The sequence below is a fragment of the Pantherophis guttatus genome, chromosome 1, assembly GCF_059756535.1.
Source record: "Pantherophis guttatus breed Tessera chromosome 1, ASM5975653v1, whole genome shotgun sequence".
In the NCBI taxonomy this organism is placed as follows: domain Eukaryota; kingdom Metazoa; phylum Chordata; class Lepidosauria; order Squamata; family Colubridae; genus Pantherophis; species Pantherophis guttatus.
The window spans coordinates 311000565-311014131 of NC_142063.1; the positions used below are offsets into that span (position 1 = coordinate 311000565).

At 35.9% G+C, this 13567-nt stretch overlaps 1 protein-coding gene across 27 annotated transcripts in view; it reads right to left on the bottom strand.

Moving 5' to 3' along the window:
* Positions 1 to 13567, bottom strand: part of NRXN1 (neurexin 1) — a 927325-nt gene that overhangs the window by 601692 nt on the left and 312066 nt on the right. The gene's annotated exons all lie outside the window — the stretch shown is intronic.

Consider the following 13567-nt stretch of genomic DNA (forward strand, 5'->3'; position numbering starts at 1 on the left):
CTTTTTGGCAATGTTGTTACAGTGGGCTTTGGCACTTAGATGATTAGATATGAGTACTCCAAGGCCCTTGAAAGAGTGAGGATCATCTATAAGGTCGTGTCCACTCAGCATTATTTTGTGTTCTGGTTCTTTTTGCCAATGTGTAAGACAGAGCATTTGTTGGTTGAGATTTGGAGTTGCCAATTGTTTGACCATTCCCACACAAAGTCAAGGTCTTCTTGAAAGGTAGCAGCATTGTCTGTGGTGTTAAATATTTTTACATCATTGGCGAAGAGAACACAGTTGCTTATAATATGATCACAAAGTCATTATGTATAGTATGAAGAGTGTTGGTCCTAGAACGCTGCCTAGAGAGACACCGCTATTAACAGGTGCAGGATTTGATAGGGCGCTCCCTATTTTGACCACTTGTTATCTGTTTGACAGGAATGCAGCTATCCAATTATATAGGGGTCCAGAGATGCCATAGGATTTTAGTTTTAGAAGTAGTTTGTCAAACTACTGAATCAAAGGCTTTACAGAAGTATATGTAAATTGTGTCTATTGCTTTGCCCTGATCGATATTTGTAGTCCATATGTTCTTGCAGTGTAGAAGTTGTAAATTACAGGATAATTTTTTTGTGAAACTAAATTGTTTATTAGAGAGTAGGTTGTTTGTTTTTAGGTGGAAGGTAATGGATTGGTTAATGATTGATTCCATTACTTTGCAGGTGACGCGAAATTTTTAACTAGGCTGGAGTCTCCCTTTTTGAAGATAGGCTAGTGACCATAGTTTGTTTAGGGAGCTGGTCCTGAAGGATTTTTCAAAGATTATGCTTAGGCGTTCTGCTATAGCAGTGGAAAGCTTTTTTAAGAAGTATGCACATAGTCCATCAGGTCCGATAGAAATGGTTTTACTCTGTGTAGTGCCTTTTCAACATTATCTTCTGTGAAATCTGTTTGTGTTAGATCATTGTAGTTATTTGTGGTGCAATTAGGGAATGTTGTGCATGAGCCATTGCTGTTTACAAAGACTGAGCTGAAGTATGTGTTGAAGAGGTTTGTTTTAAGTGCTTCATCATTGCATTCTTTACCGTTAGGTCCTTTTAGGGGTGGGATGGATCTTGAATCTTTAAGTTTGCTGTTTACAAAATTATAGAAGGCATGGCTGGATTTCATGCGCAGGAGGTTCTCTTCTTGTTTGGTGCGGTAATTGGTGCTTTCAGTCTTTATTTGGTGGCATATATTTTTGTAGTGGCTTTTAAAGTCAGCTACATAGCCAGTTATGTTTTTTCTCCAGAGAGATTTTTTTTTTGGATTGGAGCTTTCTTATTGATATGGGTAATTTGTTTTTTGTGGTTTTGGTGGTAATTAGTGGTATATAGAGTTTGATAACTATTTATTTATTAATAATATATATAAATATATTATTATATATTTATTTGATAACATTCTAACCACTACATCAGCATGGCACAATGGTGAATCTCGGGCTGGTTCAAGAAGTTCCTGAGGAATCAATCATTTGCTGATCTCTCAGGCTACACTACACTATAGAAGTTTCTGGATTTCTTAATTTTTAACCTTAAATTTGTTCTTATAAAAATCTGCTTCAACATGCATAATTCTAATATTCGTGTTTTCTGTTTCTCTCTCTCTCTTTCTCTCTCTGTGTACATATACGCAGTATATACTGTGTATGTTTGCGTGTATTAATTTCTGCAAGGACATTCCCTAAAATATGCACTTTAATCACACTTTTTAAAAGGATAGAAGCATTGTATCAAAACAATTTGGAAAAGTGTGAATATTGACAAGCAGCTGTTTTTGGTTTGCATATTTGTTCAGGAATTGTAAATTGTGTAAGTTCAAACACAAATTCATCCAAACATCTTGGGCCCCGTAATCTTATTTGAAATATTCACAAAATGGTTACTATGATAGTCAATGCCACTCAACAGTGGTCTATTTAACAAAAACCAGTTAAAGGGAGACTTTTCTTAATGACCAGCTGTTTAGCAACTTTTCAAACTTACAACAGTAGGTAACAGTAGTTAGTAGTTAAAACCAGGCCTCAGAATTCCAGCTGTTGCAGCATTGCTGCTGTAATGTAAATGTGATTTCTGATGTTCCCTGTCAGCTGCCCACAAGCAAAGTTAATGGGGAAGATGGCTGGAAGTAGGAAGCTGTGTTCATGTAAGATCCTGACTTGATAATGGCAACTGGGACTGCCATAATTGTCATTACTAAATAGTACGGTCACCTGACATTGATCCTTATGATCATGTTACTTAGTGATGGCAATTCCAATCGCAACTGCCATCATTAACCAAGGACTGCCAGTAATACATTAGTTCTTTATCATCTTTCGGTTTCTTTTTTTTCTTGTCTGTCCTGAACAGGTAGACATATTTCCAAAAAAAGAACTGGGCTGCAGTTACCCTTCATTTTTATTTTTGAGTAGTGCTTTTGGAGGATATCATTTATTCCTTCATTTATTTATTTTAATCTAATTATATAGATTATAAAAATAAACCATGGGCAAAGACCATCAAGAGAGAGGTTTGAGTTAAGATGTTGGTTGCTAAGGTCAGAGTTTAGCTAGCTATGGTGTTATTGTATTGATCTGATGTATAGTTTTCCCCAACTTTGTTATTTTAATATGAATCTTTTATATTTTCTCAAGCCTCCAGTAAACAGAAACTTACTGGAAACAGAAACTTCTTTACATGGGAATTTTCCTTAGGTTCTGTAAGTACAGGCCACCTTTTTTCAAGAGACATAATAACAGTTTACGTCCTAGTTAAATTCAATTGATTCTCTGTCCTACATATTTGGAACAAGAACACTATTTCAATTATCCATGCAACAATCATACGCAAAAGATTATTACTGCCCTTAGCTCTGTATCTTCCATACCTAAATTGATTATGCTGTAGAAAGCCAAATACTGACAATACCACAATTTTCACTTCCACAACTGGAAAGCATGATGGTAATACAGACAGTTTCTTCTTCTGAAATGACTTCTCAAGAACATCCATTACTTCTCGAGAACATCCATTTCTTGCAACTGTTATATGGTTTATAAAAAGCTGGCTAGTTAAAAACAATAGTTTTTTTTTTCTAATTGGACCAGAATTTCTGCTCCGTTCTGAAGAAGCTGCCATGTAATTATACAAAAATTAAGACACATTGACTACCACAAAGACAACAAAGCCTAAACAATACTTCTACCCTATTAAGACCAATGCTTTAAAAACGTTTCTAAATCATTCAGTCATCAAACTATTATTTTATCTAAAGTATGGCTAGTCCTTTAAATTAACCCATAAAACATGACTGGTAACTAAGATTACCTTCTACCCCAGGAATATTCTATATAATATTACCAGCAATCAGACATTCAAAAAAGAATATTGTTCTTGTATAAGTTGGTCTCCTCCCAAGCCCTCTCATTATTTCATATAGTCCAACTAGTATGAGCTTTCATTAAGAGCCATGTTGATTAGATACCTAAATGATGACTCTATTCCACCATTTTCAGTACTTGAATTTGTATTCCATATCCTGCACACGTTTGCTTTCTGAGGAACTCATTACAACTGTGTACATAGAGCATGTCTGACATAGTATGAGATAAAGTGACATTGTCCATCACAGAAATTATTACTGTTCTATTAAGGCAGCTGCACTATACTTTTTACTATATTTATTGCTGATTAATTACAGTAGCTAGTTAATGCATTTGTTGATATTGTAAACTATTATAAACTATTGTAAACTACATGCATTTGTTGATGTAGAATTGTATTGCAATAGTTCCAGATGCATTTTCATTTCTTTATTTTATTCCTCTGCTTGAAATGTTAACTATAATATTTCTCATTCCCAATACAGTATTGTCCACCCATAATGATCCACTGTGAAAAATGTGAAAATCTATTCTATTTTCTACAAAATTCTATTACGTAGAAAATAATTAATATATTAGTGATAGGTACAAAAGTCTATAAATTCAAGCCAAAAGTATTAAATAAAAAGAAATAAAAAATTAAGTCCTATAATGGGAGAAGGAATAATGTTAAGAGAGGAGGAGGGAAAGCTGCAACCAAGATAACGAACTAATACAAACAATGTCGACTGGCGGCCCCCAGGGGGAGAGCCTTCTCTGTGGGGGCACCTACGATCTGGAACGAGCTCCCCCCGGAGATACGGAGGATTCCGGATCTGCGTACCTTCCGTCGCGCGCTTAAGACGTTTTTATTCCATCAAGCTGGCCTGACCTAAACTTTTCCTCTTTTAAATGGAATTTTAAATTTGGTTTTAATTTATTGGGGTTTTAAAATGTCTCAGCCAAATTTATTTAATTAGTTTTATCTCTATTTTAAATTTTGTATCTACATGTTTTATTTTATGGCTGTTCACCGCCCTGAGTCCTTTGGGAGTAGGGCGGTATACAAATTTAATAAAAAAAAAAAATACAAGAAAACTGAGTCTGGAGCAGACATGTAACCTGAGTAAGCATTGCAGACAAGACCCTCCCTAGTTCCCGTGAAGGGGAAAGGATGGTGGGAGGGGGGAGAAGGTCCATTCAGACTTGCAAGATACTGGACAGTACCTGAACTGTCCAGAACAGAACTGGAGAAAATCACAAATTCAAAGTCCTGCAAATAAAAGTAGAATGACTGTGGGGGAGAAACCCCAATATACTGCCAATAAATGCCTTGGGTTCAATCCCAAACATTTGGACAGCATCACCTTCAGTCAATTGCAAAAGGCAGCTTTATTTGGAACAGTTTATATCCTGTGATGATACTTTTCACACTGTGAAACAACATTTGCCTATTCCAGGTCCTTGGGAAGGACTTGATAGGTGGTTAAAAATGCCAATCTAAGCATCTTAGACTGTGTAACAAACCATATAATATTATGCAATATTAACATATTATATAATATGTTATATAGTATTACACAATACACTGTTATAATGGTCTAGATTGATTATAGAAAGGCATTTGATTTATTACCACATTGTTGGATTCATCAACAATTGATGTCAGAAAAAAACATTAAAATATTTATAGAAAAAATAAAGAAGGTGGAAGTCAGAATTAGCAATTGGAAATGAAAAATATAGGTTTGCCAATATTAGAAGATGCATCTTTCATTATTATTCTTATTATTTCTCATTGTTATGATACCATTTTTAATATTTTTGAAGAAAACAAATCTTGGCTATCAAACAGTAAAAAATGCTGTAAAATCTTACATTTGCTTTTTTATGGATAATCTGGAGCTTTATGGAAATCAGAAATCAAAATCCAGTCTTTGATACATATCATTAGAATTTGGCTTAGAGAAATGGGCTACAGTACCAATAAACCAGGATAAATTTATGAGTAGTAATGGAATTGAAATGCCAAATGACCAAACCATCAGAAGCCATCAGGATGAAACTTAAAAGTACTTGGGCAATTTATAGTTGGATAACATCAAGCATGAACAAGATAAAACATGGTTAGTAAAGAATATATCCAAAGAATGAGAATATTGCTAAAGAATTAGCAATGGAAACACCATCAAAGGCAATAATACCTAGACAATACCTATTATATCATACACTGCTGAATTATTAACTGAACAAAAGTTGAACTCAACAGTTTGGACTGAAAAATAAAAAAAAACTGATGACTATTCAGTATGGATTACATCCCCATAGTGATATTGATAGATTATACCTGCTGCACAAAAATGCAGGCAAAAGTTTACTTCAAATCAAACTATCAAAGAAGAAAGACTTGCATTGGCTAATTATGTAAAATACAGGCAAGAACAGACACAAGTTAAAAACTAGAGCTTATTGAATGAACAGGAAACAAAACATGAATATCAAAATAATGTATTAAACATGAAAAGAATACTGGCAAGGAAAATCACTACCAGTCAATTTCTATAAAACATTTAGGGAAAAATGGATAAAGATAAAATCTGCCAATGGCTTACAACATTAAAAAAAATGATACTTGAGGCAACATCAAACAAAGTCTTATTTTGAGTCTTCACCTAAGAGCAAGCATTTCAAGAAATGCAATCAAAGCCAGATTTTTTTTTTTTAGGGGGGGAATCATCAAATTGATTCAAAGTGTGGGGTGATCTTGTGCAAAGAAGCATAAGATTATATATTCAGTTCATGCCAGGACTGACAGAAATGTTCCTCATTCTACAAGACCATGGTTGGAACTGGAATATGAGATACCAATAAAAATTTAAAATTATTAAAGCAGAAATGAAGTATACTGAATTGGATGTTCTAGGAATGTGAAAAGCCATATGAAGACAATTATATTTACAAAGGACATTGCAAAGTAATGTATGTGCTCAATTATAAATTGCATTAGAACCATGTCTAATGCAATTAATGGATATCCAGTGAACTTCAATGCATCAGTGGTGGGTTGCTCCCGGTTTGGTCTGGTTCTATAGAACCAGTAGTAAAACTAGTGGGAGGCTCTGCCCACCCACCATGATGTCATCATTGGTGATCTGCGCATGCGCAGAAGCGGGCATGTGTGCGCACTCCCGCTGTGAACCGGTAGTAAAGGTAAGTGAAACCCACCTCTACAATGCATATATACCCACCACAGATAAAATCTGGAAGACATTTAGGAATTTTAAGAGAAACTGGAAGTGATGCTAAATGTGATATCAAAAATATGTCATATTACTAATCAATGAATAGAATATTAAAGCTGGAGAAAGATAAAACTTGGAATTACATGAAGATTTGGATCTGGTAAACAATACCAGAATTAAATGAACAAATCTAGAAGGAAAGACTTTGTTTATTGCCAACACTTGCTTCACACAACTTAAAATACAAATTCCACAGCTGGACATCACCAGACGGATAACACTGGAATCAAATAAACTCCATAAAATGGGGAAGTGTAATGCAATCAGTGAGGAACCTTCCAGGGGCAGATTATGAATCAGATAATAAATTACTGGTGTCAAATATAAAGGTTACACTTAGAAAAGTAGAAGAATAAGTGTACTAGAAAGTTTTGTCCAACAATACATGTAAGTTATAAATACAAAATCAATGTAAGGAATACATTGATTCTGTCAAACTATTGATTGTGTCAAACAATGTCAAACTATTCACTAAGTCTGCATTACTATTACTATTAATCTTCTCATCATTCCTATCACCCATATCCTCCCACTTATGACTGTATGACTAACTTGTTGCTGTATTCTTATGATTTATATTGATTGTTTCCTAGTATGATTTGATTGCTTATTTGTACCCTATGACTATCATTAAGTGTGGAACCTTATGATTCTTAACAAATGTATCTTTTCTTTTTATGTACACTGAGAGCATATGCACCAAAGACAAATTCCTTGTGTCTCCAATCACACTTGAACAATAAAGAATTGTATTGTATTGTATTATGTTGTTGTACTGTTGTATTGTATTGTATTGTATTGTGTTCAATCTGTTTATCTTATGCTAAAGAGAATTTGAGCTCTTGTGATAATGTGAAAATCAATGTGAAAAGAGATATTTCCACAATTTCAAAACAAATTACAATGATAGCCAAAGAAAGCTGAGAGATGAAAACCTTAAAAAATAAGATCTATAATGATTGAACATAGATTTCCAGAATCACACAAGAAACTACAAAGAGAGAGAGGATGAAAGAAAGGAAATTGAGAGCTATTTTTAAGATCAGAAAAAATCATAGAAAAATGTAAAATTAAGGTTCATAAATACATGTTTATGAAAGATGTACTAGAGGCAAATGCAATTAAAGGAAAATGGAAAGATTATATTATAACTCTTTACCAACTGAATAATAAAACGAGAAAATATTTTCATATATAAACTATACAACTATCCTGGAAAATGAGACATAATTGGTTGACGACCAGAAACCAGGAGACATGGAAGCCACTAGTGGCTTTTGGTCAGTTACTCTCTTTCTTTTTGGTCAGTTACTCCCAAATTCATCTCACAGGATTGTTATGGGAAAACAGGAATATTATGTAGATTGCCTAGCATTGTATAAATGTTCTGTTCTGTTCTGTTCTGTTCTGTTCTGTTCTAATCTAATCTAATCTAATCTAATCTAATCTAAACTAATCTAATCTAATCTAATCTAATCTAATCTAATCTAATCTAATCTAATCACATCACAGGAATGCACAAGAAGATTATATAATAGGAGATAGGTGATACATAATAGATGATAGGTGATAGAAGATAGGTGATATCCACTGATATTTTACACTTGAGGCAATTAAAGTGATAACAACTGTGAGTCAACAAATATGGAACTGGAACATGTGGCACAGAGTTTGGAAAAGACTGGTATTATGTGCTTACATCAAAGAAATAGGACGCAAGTGAAAGTTACTATGTATGTAAAATAATCTATATTATGGACTATGGCTATGGAGGTGAATAATAAAATCTATCCAAAATTGAGAGAACTGCCTTCACTATTGAGTCTTTTGTGTAGATTATGCCATACAGCAGGATATATTAAGACAACTTTTCTGAGGATACCCTTATAATAAAGTGAAAATTTCTGTAAAAACTGCATAATTGAAATAAAGGTAACTGAAATAAAAATTTCAGGTCAAAACAGTAACTACTTTGTTAGCCAAAAGTCAAGAGCACTTTTGACACAGTTGTTACGGGCCTCTTTCCTGGTCTGGGTTGGACTATTTAGCTATGGTATACTTCTACTCCACTTGGAAAGCTTGGTCATAGAGATATGCTTGCAAAGCTTAGAGATGGGAAGTTCTATTTTATGACGGTTTAGTTCTGTGATGACGAACCTAAGACATGTTGCCAGAAGTGGCATACAGAACTCTTTCTGTGGGCATGTGTGCTGTTGCCAGCTGCTCTTCCGGGTTCCGGCATACACATACGCACCAGCCAGCTGGTCTAACTGCTCTCTTCTGGGTTCTGGCATGCATGTGTGACGGAACCCAGAAGAGAGCAGCTGGCCGCCACACATGTATGCGATAGAACCCAGAAGTGCAGCTGGCTGCTGCATGCATGCGCACCAGCCAGCTGCTCTCTTCCGGGTACTGGCGCACACTCCAGTTTCAGCACTCAGTGCCGAAAAGGTTAACCATCAGTGGTTTAGCTCCTTCCTGAGTGGACATTTCCATTCAGAAGCCTTCATGGAACAGCAGTTGAGCTTGTAGCAACTCATTTCTGGGTGCCATGAAGCTTTGTTCTCTCCCAAAAGGTATTCAATACTTTTAATGAAATCCCAGAGAGAGAATACATTGATTCAGGCTAAAATGTAATCTACATGTGCTAACACCCAACTATGTCTGTATTGTGGGTTGTATTGAAGATGGCTCCATATGGTGGCTGGAGGATTGGAGCACACAAAATATAGGCAGACTGAATAAGATAGAGTTACAGTTTGTCTGGAAACCATCTGATTTATTACCAACTCCATTATCCATCATACCCTTCTAAAGAAGCAGGTCTGCCATTTGGATAAATGTAATAAATCTAAATCTTAGAACACTGCCATGAGAATTAATGGTGAAAGACTTTCTGGAAAAGCCAGGTTTTTACCAGATGCTATAAAAATGAGGGCTGTTCTTCTCTTTAAGGATAAGTTACGGAAATGAGTCACAATTATATCTATTTCTATTTGGGTGGCCTTTCTCTGCACCTTCCAATGCATGTTTGGGCAGAATAGGCAGCTTTCATCACGGAAAGCTGGTCTTTTAGATATTCAGGTTCCAAGTAATTAAGAGTTGGAATGGTGATGATCAGCACCTTGAACTGAACCCAGAAACATACTGGTAACAAATGCAGCTTCCATGGCAATGGTTAATATGGCAACATTAAACCTGAACAGTAAAACATGTGGGCTGATGCATTCTGGAGGAGCTACACTTTCTTGATAGTCCACAAGGACATTCCCATGTAGAATTATAAGAATCCAAATGAGAGATATCAAGGACATGAATAATTGTTATCAGTATAACCTGTTCCACAAAAGGCTACAGCTGAGCATCAGTCAAAGCTAAGAAAAGGCTGTGTCTAACTATGGCTTCTATCTGCTGCTTTATCGGAAGGATTTCCCATCCACAAATCCTGTTCTCTCTGAGTTAGAACCTCTTCAGAAGATTTTGAGTCTACTCATGGAAAGAGTAGACTTTTGAATTAAGAGCCTTTTTCTTTGGGTAGAGTCTACACCTGATTCTCCTCATCCAGACCCTGACAATCTCCAGGAACCCGGTTAGAACATTTAATACATGTCCCATTTTGCTCTGGCTGGAGATATCCAACTGGGTTGAGAGGAAAGCTAAGAAACTTGTGGCTGGATGGAGTTGATGAGCTGTGGTTTTTTTTAAGTGAGATGTGGAAAATTTAAAGAGCAATGGGGAATCTAATAAGTACATGGGTATGATGGAAGTAAGATATGCCGAGGTATGGTGAAAGAATTAAACTAGATTCTTTTTAAAAATTACACATTAATGGAAAATATCTGATAAAAATACTTTTATACAATGGAAGTATTGTATACTTTAAAAGAATGATGTCCATCAATTGTGAAGGTTTGTTGCCATATTTTAGATAGCATCATATTAGATAACTAAAGTACAATCCTTTTTATTCCCCTTGAGGCAGAAGGAAGAGCCGTGGCCCTACACAATGATCAGATAAGAGGCTGCTGAGTCCCCAGAAGAAATTGGGCATGACAAACATCTCAGAAGGTATGCAGGTAACTGACTGCAAAGGTAATGGGGGGAGGGAGAGATGTATTTTCAAACTTGCAAAATTATGTTGATGTAATTATACAATAAAGTACAGGTAGTATTTCTGGGTGTGCTTCTTGCCTGGACTATTTCAGAAGTCTGATAATAACAGAAGATATGAAGATATGAAACAAAATATTTCTCTCATAACATTGCTGGTATAATAGCAAAAAGGAAAATAAAATAAAATGTTATTAGCACTTGAAATATTACAATAAAACCAGATATTTGTAGCTCAGGGTTGACATGAGGGGTCTTTGGTGCTTTCTAAGCTTGGTTGTTTTCTCACAAACTAGGCAACATCATCAGTGCTATGGTGGTAAGGAGTGGGATTTTCTCTCAGTTTATATTCTAGAGGCTTTCCTGTCAGTCTTGGTGGGAGTGATCTTGGAGGTTCTTTGGTTGGGCTATTTACTATTTACCCATAGCTTGTTTAGCATTCCTTGATTGGGGTATATCCCAAACAGGAAACTGGTTAAAATTGTTTTACTCAGGTATCTGATGAATTCAGGTGTTTTTTCTGAAGGTACTTGTGGAATGTCTTGTGTCATCTACCGGCAATACTGTTAAAGTCTGTCTGAATTGTAAAATATGCAAAATTACCCCTTTAGTTAACCTTATAGTACCTAAATACCATCTTTCCTTTACCTGGAAGCTGACAGCAATGAAGCAATAGCAATAGCACTTATATACCACTTCACAGTTCTTTACAGCCCTCTCTAATCGATTTACAGAGTCAGCATATTGCCTCCAACAATCTGGGTCCTCATTTTACCAACCTCAGAAGGATGGAAGGCCAAGTCAACCTTGAGCCAGTGGGAATTGAACTGCCAAACTGCTGGCAGTCAGCATAAGTAGCCTAAGGTACTGTATTCTAACCACTGTATTCTGCACAGGAAGTGTATTCTGACACTTCCTGTGCAGAATTGACAGCAATTGTCCACATTGTTCTTAGAATCCATATGACAACTGCTATGCACTCACATTAGCCTACTAATGAAAGGTTTGAGGAAAACATGGCAGCCAGAACAAGATAGAGGAATCATATAAAACTGTTACTAAAAGATCTGTGCTGACTACCAAATTATCACCAGGCTTGATTTAAGGTGCTCCTGTTTATTTATTTGATTTTGGTACTATCTGCCTCAAGAACATAATATAATAATATAAATTACATTTACACACAAAAACACAAAGAAATAACACAATGACAATACAATGTCAACAGAAACCAAAAAATCATCAATTACCTCTAATGAGGAAACAGAATGTCACATGCATCCTACCACAAAGTCAGGTATTTCAGGATCACAGAGAGGACATGGCAGGTGCCGCCACAGAGAAGGCACATTTTCTGGGTCCCAAAAGATGACACTATTTGTCCTTAAGGCCAGAAATGTCTTAGAACCTGATTATTTGAAAGAGTGCTTTTTTAACTATGAGCCTTCTTGGTTATGAAGACCCACAGCAGAGGCCCTTCTAAAGATGCCACCATTGCTAGAAGCTCAATTACTGCCAATGCAAGGAGGACATTATTCTGTGTGGCCTCTAGATTATGAAATGTATTCCCCAAAGAGGTACATTTGGCACTTATTCTTCCTATATTTAGTAATCCATCATGTTATTTTTAGTTATGAATAAATCTTTTGAGAAGATTCCAAAATATACATAATACCTATTATTACCCATTATTTATCCCCCCACACTTATAATATTTAGAAGTATACATTTTGTTTCAATTAATCCATCCTAATCCATAATTTGAAAATTATAGTCACTGTTGATCTCCATGAATTAATTAAATTATTATTTCTAACCAATACTTTTGTACATGCAAATGATGTAAAGGAGCACTCCTACTATATTGGTATGTAATTTATAGCTCATCTCTAAGTACTAATATAAAATACACTCAGACCCACTGATCTGATAACACATGAAAACTTTCCTATTTGTTTTATTAGAAGGAGAACTTTCCTCTATGACAAGGGTGTCAAGTTCAATTTCACTGAGGGCTGCATCAGGGTTGTGTTTGACCTCAGGGGCCTGGGGTGGGCATGGCCCAGGTGGGTGTGGCCAGTTTAACATCACACATGTCAGGGGCACCTGTGGTAGCCCGAGCACTTTGCCAGTGAAAACGGGTTCCCGAGCTCCATTTTTTGCTGCAACAGCCTCCTGCAACCCTCTGCCAGTGAAAACGTAGCTCCATTTTTGTTGGCAATGACACTGCAGGCTGGTCCTTTGCTGTTTCCAGAATGGCTCTGAGGGCCAGATCTAAGCACCCCACAGGCCAGATCCAGCCCCCGGACCTTGAGTTTGACACCCCTGCTCTATGAAATATGTATAACTATGTATTGGTTAATAGAAAATCTATTCAGTGAGATAGCTCAACTTCTGCACTAAAACATGCTGGGAAAGATTTACTGGACTTGGGTATGAGATTTCATATATCAGCCATTTCCTCCATCTTTTACCAAGAAACATATTTTAATGTTTCTTTGTAAAACCCCTATACTGTTATTCCTAGTAGTGCAACTGCATGACAACTGCATCCTCCAATGGAGACAATCACTTTATTCCTGCAATAAGATGCTACCCTGCCTGCCCTTAATATCTGGATAACTTTTGGAACAGATTTCAGAGATGCACCGAGACTGCAGGTTAGAGGATGTATAAGTATGTAAGTAAGTAAGTAAGTAAGTAAGTAAGTAAGTAAGTAAGTATGTATGTATGTATGTATGTATGTATAAGTTCATTTAAGTTATTGAAAGTAGCCCATTAA